Consider the following 8,335-nt stretch of genomic DNA (forward strand, 5'->3'; position numbering starts at 1 on the left):
CCCTCACCCCTGTGAGGAAGGCTGAGTTGGGCCCTCACCCCTGTAATGAAGGCTGAGTTGAGCCCTCAACCCTGAGAGGAAGGCTGAGTTGAGCCCTCACCCCTGTGACGAAGGCTGAGTTGAGCCCTCACCCCTGTGACGAAGGCTGAGTTGAGCCCTCACCCCTGAGAGGAAGGCTGAGTTGAGCTCTCACCCCTGAGAAGAAGGCTGAGTTGAGCTCTCACCCCTGTGATGAAGGCTGAGTTGAGTCCTCACCTCTGTGAGGAAGGCTGAGTTGAGCCCTCACCCATGTAATGAAGGCTGAGTTGAGCCTTCACCCCTGAGAGGAAGGCTGAGTTGAGTTTTAAACCTGCAAGGAAGGCTGAGTTAAGCCATAGCCCATGTGAGGAATGCTGAGTTGAGCCCTAAACATTGTGATGAAGGCTGAGTTGAGCCCTTATCCCTGTGGTGAAGGCTGAGTTGAGCCCTCACCCCTGAGAGGAAGGCTGAGTTGAGCTCTCATCCATGTGGTGAAGGCTGAGTTGAGCCCTCACCCATGTGGTGAAGGCTGAGTTGCGCCCTCACCATTGTGACGAAGGCTGAGTTGAGCCCTCATCCCTGAGAGGAAGGCTGAGTTGAGCTCTCACCCCTGAGAAGAAGGCTGAGTTGAGCTCTCACCCCTGTGATGAAGGCTGAGTTGAGTCCTCATCTCTGTTAGGAAGGCTGAGCTGAGCCCTCACCCATGTGATGAAGGCTGAGTTGAGCCTTCACTCCTGAGAGGAAGGCTGAGTTGAGTTTTAACCCTGCGAGGAAGGCTGAGTTAAGTCATAGCCCATGTGAGGAATGCTGAGTTGAGCCCTAAACATTGTGATGAAGACTGAGTTGAGCCCTTACCCCTGTGGTGAAGGCTGAGTTGAGCCCTCACCCCTGAGAGGAAGGCTGAGTTGAGCCCTCACCCATGTGGTGAAGGCTGAGTTGAGCCCTCACCATTGTGATGAAGGCTGAGTTGAGTCCTCATCCCTGTGATGTAGGCTGACAGTGCTCCAGTTAATTTTTTGGACAGTGGGTAATTGTACTCGCTCATTTGGAAAGGATGGGTAAAAGTCTATTTTCAAAAACACCAGACGGGCATTTGTTTTTAAATATCAAAATAAAGTATAACAACAAGCTTTTAAGTCTTTTTTTCTATATCTCCATTTATTAACATTAATAAGGAGACATAAAAACAAATACTAAAGTCTTAGTAATGCATACTCATTTCAACATGTAAAAATCCAGAAAAATAGTAAAACAATTATAGCATTTTGATTTCGGTCAATACATGGTTATATCGACCACAGAAAAAATATATGTGGTCTGAACTCGTTTCATGTCTTGTGATTGAACTTTTCTGAACATTTTGACAACCTGTGGTGAACAAGTTTTTGAATTTCCTGTCAATACACCACTCACAATACACATAAGAGATCGAGTGTTAGATTTCAATACCTTTGAAGTATGGTCACTTTCTTTAACACGTAACCATGGGTGTAGTCTTTGCCATTCCTCAATTTTATCATCTTTGACATTAAGATGTTTCCGCGTTTGCTTTGTCACTTCATCTAAAATCTCTCCGTTTGTTGCCTCGGCTATTTCAAAAGCCAATGATTTTGATTTTTTGACAAAACCGAAAGATAACAGAGACATGTTGAATTTTTTGCCGTTTGATGCATATGCTCTGTGTACAAGACACTTGTATGAATAGACTCTATGTGAAACAAACGCGCGATTGACGCAAACTAATTAATTCGGAACTTCTCGGATGTAAAACATTACAAGAGGCCCAGAGGGCCTGTATCGCTCACCTGGTTTTTTGTTAGTAATTATCACAAGACTCTGACAATTAGAACAAGAGGCCAATGGCCTCGTAGCACGATGGTCCAGTTAATTAATGTTCAATAATTGGTTTTGACTAATATTCTTGATTATCATTCATATGCACTGTTTAAACTAATAATTAATTAGGACAATTCAAATGACCACTGGTATTTAATTGTTATCAATGTTGGTATTAAAACAATTATAAAATTCTTTCAAGACAGATGTCATTAATCAAATGTTAAGTTATATATAGATCAACAGTTTTATAAAAAAAATTGATTTGTGCAGAAAAGTTTTTTTTTTCTGAGCAGGATTTTAGTGTGAGCGTATGCAGAAGCAGCATCTTCTTAGTAAGAATATTGTTGGGACCAATTCAAAAGCATCAACTTAACTTTAATATTAGAAAATTTAATAAAATTCAAAATTTAACAATGCTGTTTATTCAAATTTATCAGAATATTGTAATATGATAAAAAATAATTGGGGAAACTTTTTCCTATATGATTGCTTATCGGTATCACACATGTATAACTATGTATAATCAAAGTGTTAAGTTGACTAGACTTTTAAAAGATACCTGCTGGAGGAGGGCTTAATTCATTATATGTGACAAAAAAAATCAAAGATGTTTGGCTGTCCTGGTTATAAGAGGTAAACTGAATTCGCTTCAATACGTTGAAATTAATTACTTATCTTTTATCTCATTTTCTTCAACACAATATAAATTTGACAATTAAGATAACAATGCACAAGTTGTATTGGCTGGGTCTCGCCACAAGGGAATGTGTACTACGGAATGTGTACTACGGGTCAACAAATTGACATTGGCAGCTACAGTCGAGCCTTTCTCAGGACCTTGCTAACAAAATACATTAATCAACTCTCAACCATTGTTTTTCCCTTTAACAGTAAAGGGTATATCGTTCACATTCTCCACTCAATTTGCATGTTTTCAGAAATGAAAAACATAAAATATGAAAATATGAAAAACAAAGTTCTTCTTTATTGTCATTTGTTTGGCAAATTATCTTCTACTTTTTAAATCCAAAAGGGCTGGCTCCTATCTTTACTCAAATGATAATAGATTTATAATTGTTACAGACAACTTCACTCACAACCATCATATTTTTGGTACACAGAATCAGATACGTGACTTTGTTTAAATGAACTAAATTGAGGTTTTGTTCATTAGAAATGCCACAAAAATATAACAATTTTAACTGAATTTGTTGCTGTTGGTTCTTGGACATTTCTTTCCATTCAAAAACAATTTGTCCCGTCCTCTAAAAGCAACTTAGTCCTTTATTCAATTGCAGTTATGGAAAGTTTCATTTAAGTTGGATATTGGATTGTATGATTCATAAGTGTGTTCGAATAGTTTCATAAAAAAATAGTACCAAGGTATTTTGTTTTTATATTTTTCCTTATTATCAAACTGTACCTTTATCTGCATCAGTACATGTCAGTAATTTTTGTATTTGTATAAATCACAATTTACTCTATAGGACATTAAAATCCTGCTTTAAACAGTAACGTATATGTTACAACATACTTAATATATAACTGTAGAAATCTGACAGGATTATTATGTTTTTCTATTTCATAAATTCGTCAAAATGCATCAAAGAAAACGTACTTATCAGCAGTTTCACTTCTCTGCAATACTTTAGATGATTTTTGCCTAAATTAGCAGCGATAACGTATCTGTTCTCTTGGTATAGGTCTTTATGAAGTATTAGAAAATAAACGAATTCAATAACAGGAATCTGCTTCAAAACTTGTAGTCAAAACTACAACATCGAAATTATCAAACGATAGATCAAAACTATTGAAAGTGGCGTCGATGAAGGGATGATTATGTTTGTTACCATATTGTTAACGTATCTGTCTACACCGATTCCCATTGACTGCGAATGGTTTCGGCGTTCTTGTCATTTAATTGGGGAAAAAACGACAGGTAGATGTGATAACTCAGGATTAAACAGTTCGTCTTATACCATTGGCCAACGAAACCTCACTTGTCCTTTGTTGATGTTTTGTGACATGAGGAAAAGGAATAATTCATTGTCATTGTCCTCGCCTTCCTTCACCTAAGAAACGTATCAGTCTCCGTCATACTTGATTGCCACAAACAACCCTAAACTTACACTTTCTGACCATATCTAGGTCTGAAACAAATTGCACTACAAATGAAACCAAGTTCACTCAAATTAAGGTTTACGTACAAAAGTACAGATCCGGTTACCAAATATGACAGGTACATTACCAAATAAACAGATACGTTATTTCATGTTTATATATCAATTACTGTATCATTAGTATAACAAAACATTCCAACAATATCTGGCTATAAAATGTATTTGAAGTTAGTCGATGTAACCAGTATTTTTATTGGTTTTACACTAAATATTAGAGGTAACGGTACATCTTTCATCAAAACAGATACGTGATCTTTTATACCAGATACGTTACTATTTTGATATGTGATTTATACATTTAACAATTAATTATATACCTAATAGCTTAATCAATACAGCTACCTAGTGTTAGGAATCACGTGATTATTATCAGAAATGTAATATATATGTTACTTTGTACGGGTATATACTAAAGGATAGTAAAGGGTTTTTCTTATTTTCGAGTTTCCCCAACACTGCGGCAACACAACGAATCTTCCCGCTTGTATAACTATTGACAAACTCTCGCCGACACTTGCCACGTGGTTTAAGCTAAATTTTCAAATGTTTTATGGACAAGCGTGAGAATTTCTGTCGATATGGGTATTTTTTTCCATAACGTATCTGTCTGGTAACGTACTGACCGACACTAACCCCTCTCATCAATTTAAATGACACCGTGTGACTTGTCGACCAAACCACAAAACATTGGTAACACTTAGTCATTATATACTTTTCAAAACTGTGATGTGAATTTATCTCTGTGGGAAAGTGGCATATTAGGTAATCAAGTTACATAGTAGTAACGTATCTGTTGATGTCGTTGCGTAACATGTTATATTTTCAAGATTAGATCGCACCTGTTCATTTAATTGTTAATGGTGTGTCCTTGTCATTAAGGTAAAAGTTAGTATACATATTAAAGTACATTATCATGAAAAAAACGTGGACATTTAATAATACATTAATTGTGTACATGATTTTATTTGTTTGTAACGTATCTGCCAGCATAGTTTGTGACAATGATTTTAAAATGAGTTATATAAAAAATATCTAAGCATTTTTGTGTGCCAATACTTGTCTATTCTCATTGCGTATGCCAATATCTATGATATGATAGAAAAAAAATGTAACATTTACCCATTTCCTTAGTCACAGTTGATTTACGAAATACATTATAGCTTAAGAGGACAGTCGAAATTCGTCACGAGAGCCTTATTTAATGTGATGATGAGAAAAATCTTAATTCGGTCAGAGGAACAACACTTGGATTATTTTTCGAAGATCAATCAATATATTTTACGTGTGAAACAAAACATGATATACAAACATGGTTTTTTTAAGACCTGATATTGATAGAGGACACTTAATAATTGGAAAATTTGTACATTTAATGGAGAATGAACGATATGTAAACACATTTACACACACATTTAGGCCTATAAACAGGCATCTAGATGAAACTAGGGCACCTGACTTGTGACACTGTCCAGGGAATATAGATTATCCCAAAACCCGGTAATTATGATGTCATGACACTTTGAGTAACATATTTAAGAGTAGAAAAATAATGAATATTTCTTAATTGCCTTAATCTTTTCTAAAACTATATTTCGTTTGTATGAAGTGATGCCGTCGGCCATATAATTTCCCATTTAAATATTACTATAGACAAAAAGGAATGAAATATATTTTAATTCCTCAAAAATACAGTTTATGTCTGTTTGTCGCCAAGTTTTATCAGTTCCGTCCTTATCTATAACTACATGTCTGTGCCAAATTTCATTGCTGTTAATGGTGTATAACTTGAGATATCCTGTTCACAAGGTGATTTTCAAAACTAGGGGGTATGCTATAAGCTACGATGGAGCTACGTGCTAAAAATAAGCAAAATTGACTCCCAAAGTTTAATTTTGAATCACAACCATACAATGATGCTATTGATACCATACAAATATGCTATCCAATACATAGGTTCAGAGACAAAGTAAATTATATGAAAGTAGTAGCCTAATTAACCTCTTTGACCTCGCATCTATTGCCGTCTAAGGCCACGGGGGTCAGCCCTATCATTTGTACAATTTCAAATCCCATCCCTATAAGGATGCTACCAATGCATTATAAGTGCTCTTCCATTCTTAGTTGCAGAGAAGAAGTCATTTATATGGAAATAGCTAAATTAACCCCTTTTGACCCCACCCTTCAGGCCCCCGGGGGTCAGCCCCATCATTTGCAAAATTTTGAATCCAAACCCTATAAGGATGTAACCATTGCATTATGAGCGTAATCCCATGTTAAGTTGCAGAGAAAAAGTCATTTATATGGAAATTTGACCACTTTTGACCCCGCCCCTCAGGCCCCCGGGGGTCAGCCCTATTCATTTGCACAATTTGGAATCCCCACCCTATAAGGATGATACCATTGCATTATGGGTGCTATACCATGCTTAGTTGCAGAGAAGAAAGTCATTTATGTGGAAATAGCCAAATTGACCCCTTTTGACCCCGCCCCTGCAGGCCCCCGGGGGGTCAGCCCTATCATTTGCACAATTTTGAATCCCCACACTATAAGGATGCTACCATTGCATATGGGTGCTATACCACGCTTAGTTGCAGAGAAGATGTCATTTATATGGAAAAAGCCAAAATTGACCCCTATTTGACCCCGCCCTCAAGCCCCGGGGGGGGGGGGGGGGGGGTTTGGGGGGTGTCAGCCCTATCATTTGTACAATTTTGAATCCCCCACCCTATAAACGATACTTACCGTTGCTAGGTTTCAGAGAAGAAGTCGTTTTTTATGGAAATAGCCAAATTGACCCCATTTGACCCCCGCCCCTCAGGCCCCCGGGGGGGTCAGCCCCATCATTTGTACAATTTTGAATCCCCACCCTATAAGGATGGTTACCATAGCATTATGGGTGCTATCACATGCTTGGTTTCAGAGAAGAAGTCGTTTATATGGAGATAGCCAAGATTGACCCCTTTTTGGCCCCGCCCCTCATGCCCGCGGGGGATCAGCCCCATCATTTGTACTATTTTCAGTTAGTAGCCCATAAGAGATGATACCAGTCAATTTTTGTTTGAAATAATGACCAGCGGTTTTATGGAGAAAGAAGTCGATTGTTGATAGACGCGGACAGCCGGGACTCCGGAGGCGGGACGCCAGACAACGGACGTTCGGGACCAGGTGAGCTAACAATGTTGAAGCTACATCCAAGAATGTTACCGATTCAAGCGTAACTAAACTCTGGATCATGTTAGCGGCCTCAGTAACAATATGATGCGTTGTATACAATGTATTGTATGCGTTAATAAGTCATGCGTTCATTTATTTTTGGGGTAGGTAATTTTTGTCACCCCTGTGATGAAGGCTGAGTTGAGCCTCACCCCCTCAGAGGAAGGCTGAGTTGAGCCCTCACCCCTCAGAGGAAGGCTGAGTTGAGCCCTCACCCCTGTGATGAAGGCTGAGGTTGAGCCCTCACCCCTGAGAGGACGAAGGCTGAGTTGAGCCCTCACCCCTGAGAGGAAGGCTGAGTTGAACACTCAACCCTGAGAAGAATGCTGAGTTGAGCCTTCACCAATTTTTTGAAGGCTGAGTTGAGCCCTCACCCCTGTGACGAAGGCTGAGTTGAGCCCTCACCCCTGAGAGGAAGGCTGAGTTGAGCACTTACCCCTGAGAGGAAGGCTGAGTTGAGCCCTCACCCCTGTGACGAAGGCTGAGTTGAGCACTTACCCCTGAGAGGAAGGCTGAGTTTGAGCACTTACCCTGAGAGGAAGGCTGAGTTGAGCCCTCACCCATTTTTTGAAGGCTGAGTTGAGCCCTCACCCTGTTGTGACGAAGGCTGAGTTGAGCCCTCACCCCTGAGAGGAAGGCTGAGTTGAGCACTCACCCCTGAGAGGAATGTTGAGTTGAGCTTCAACCATTTTTTGAAGGCTGAGTTGAGCCCTCAATCCCTGTGACGAAAGCTGAGTTGAGCCCTCACCCCTGAGAGGAAGAAGGCTGAGTTGAGCACTCACCCCTGAGAGGAATGCTGAGTTGACCAGGGTTTACCATAGTCTCCCAAAACATATAAATGATGTTCCCATATACAAAACACATTGCACACATGGGAAGCTGTCCATAAATGATCTTAGCCGTTAAAAGGATGTAAAGCCAACTCAAAACAACCAACCAACAGATCACGACCTAGCCAACTCAAACAACCAACCAATCCAGATTACGACCTAGCCAACTCAAACAACCAACCAACAGATTACGACCTAGCCAACTCAAACAACCAACCAACAGATTATGACCTAGCCAACTCAAACAACCAACCA

This window comes from Argopecten irradians, chromosome 3 (genome assembly GCF_041381155.1).
Source record: "Argopecten irradians isolate NY chromosome 3, Ai_NY, whole genome shotgun sequence".
NCBI classification, from domain to species: Eukaryota; Metazoa; Mollusca; class Bivalvia; order Pectinida; family Pectinidae; genus Argopecten; species Argopecten irradians.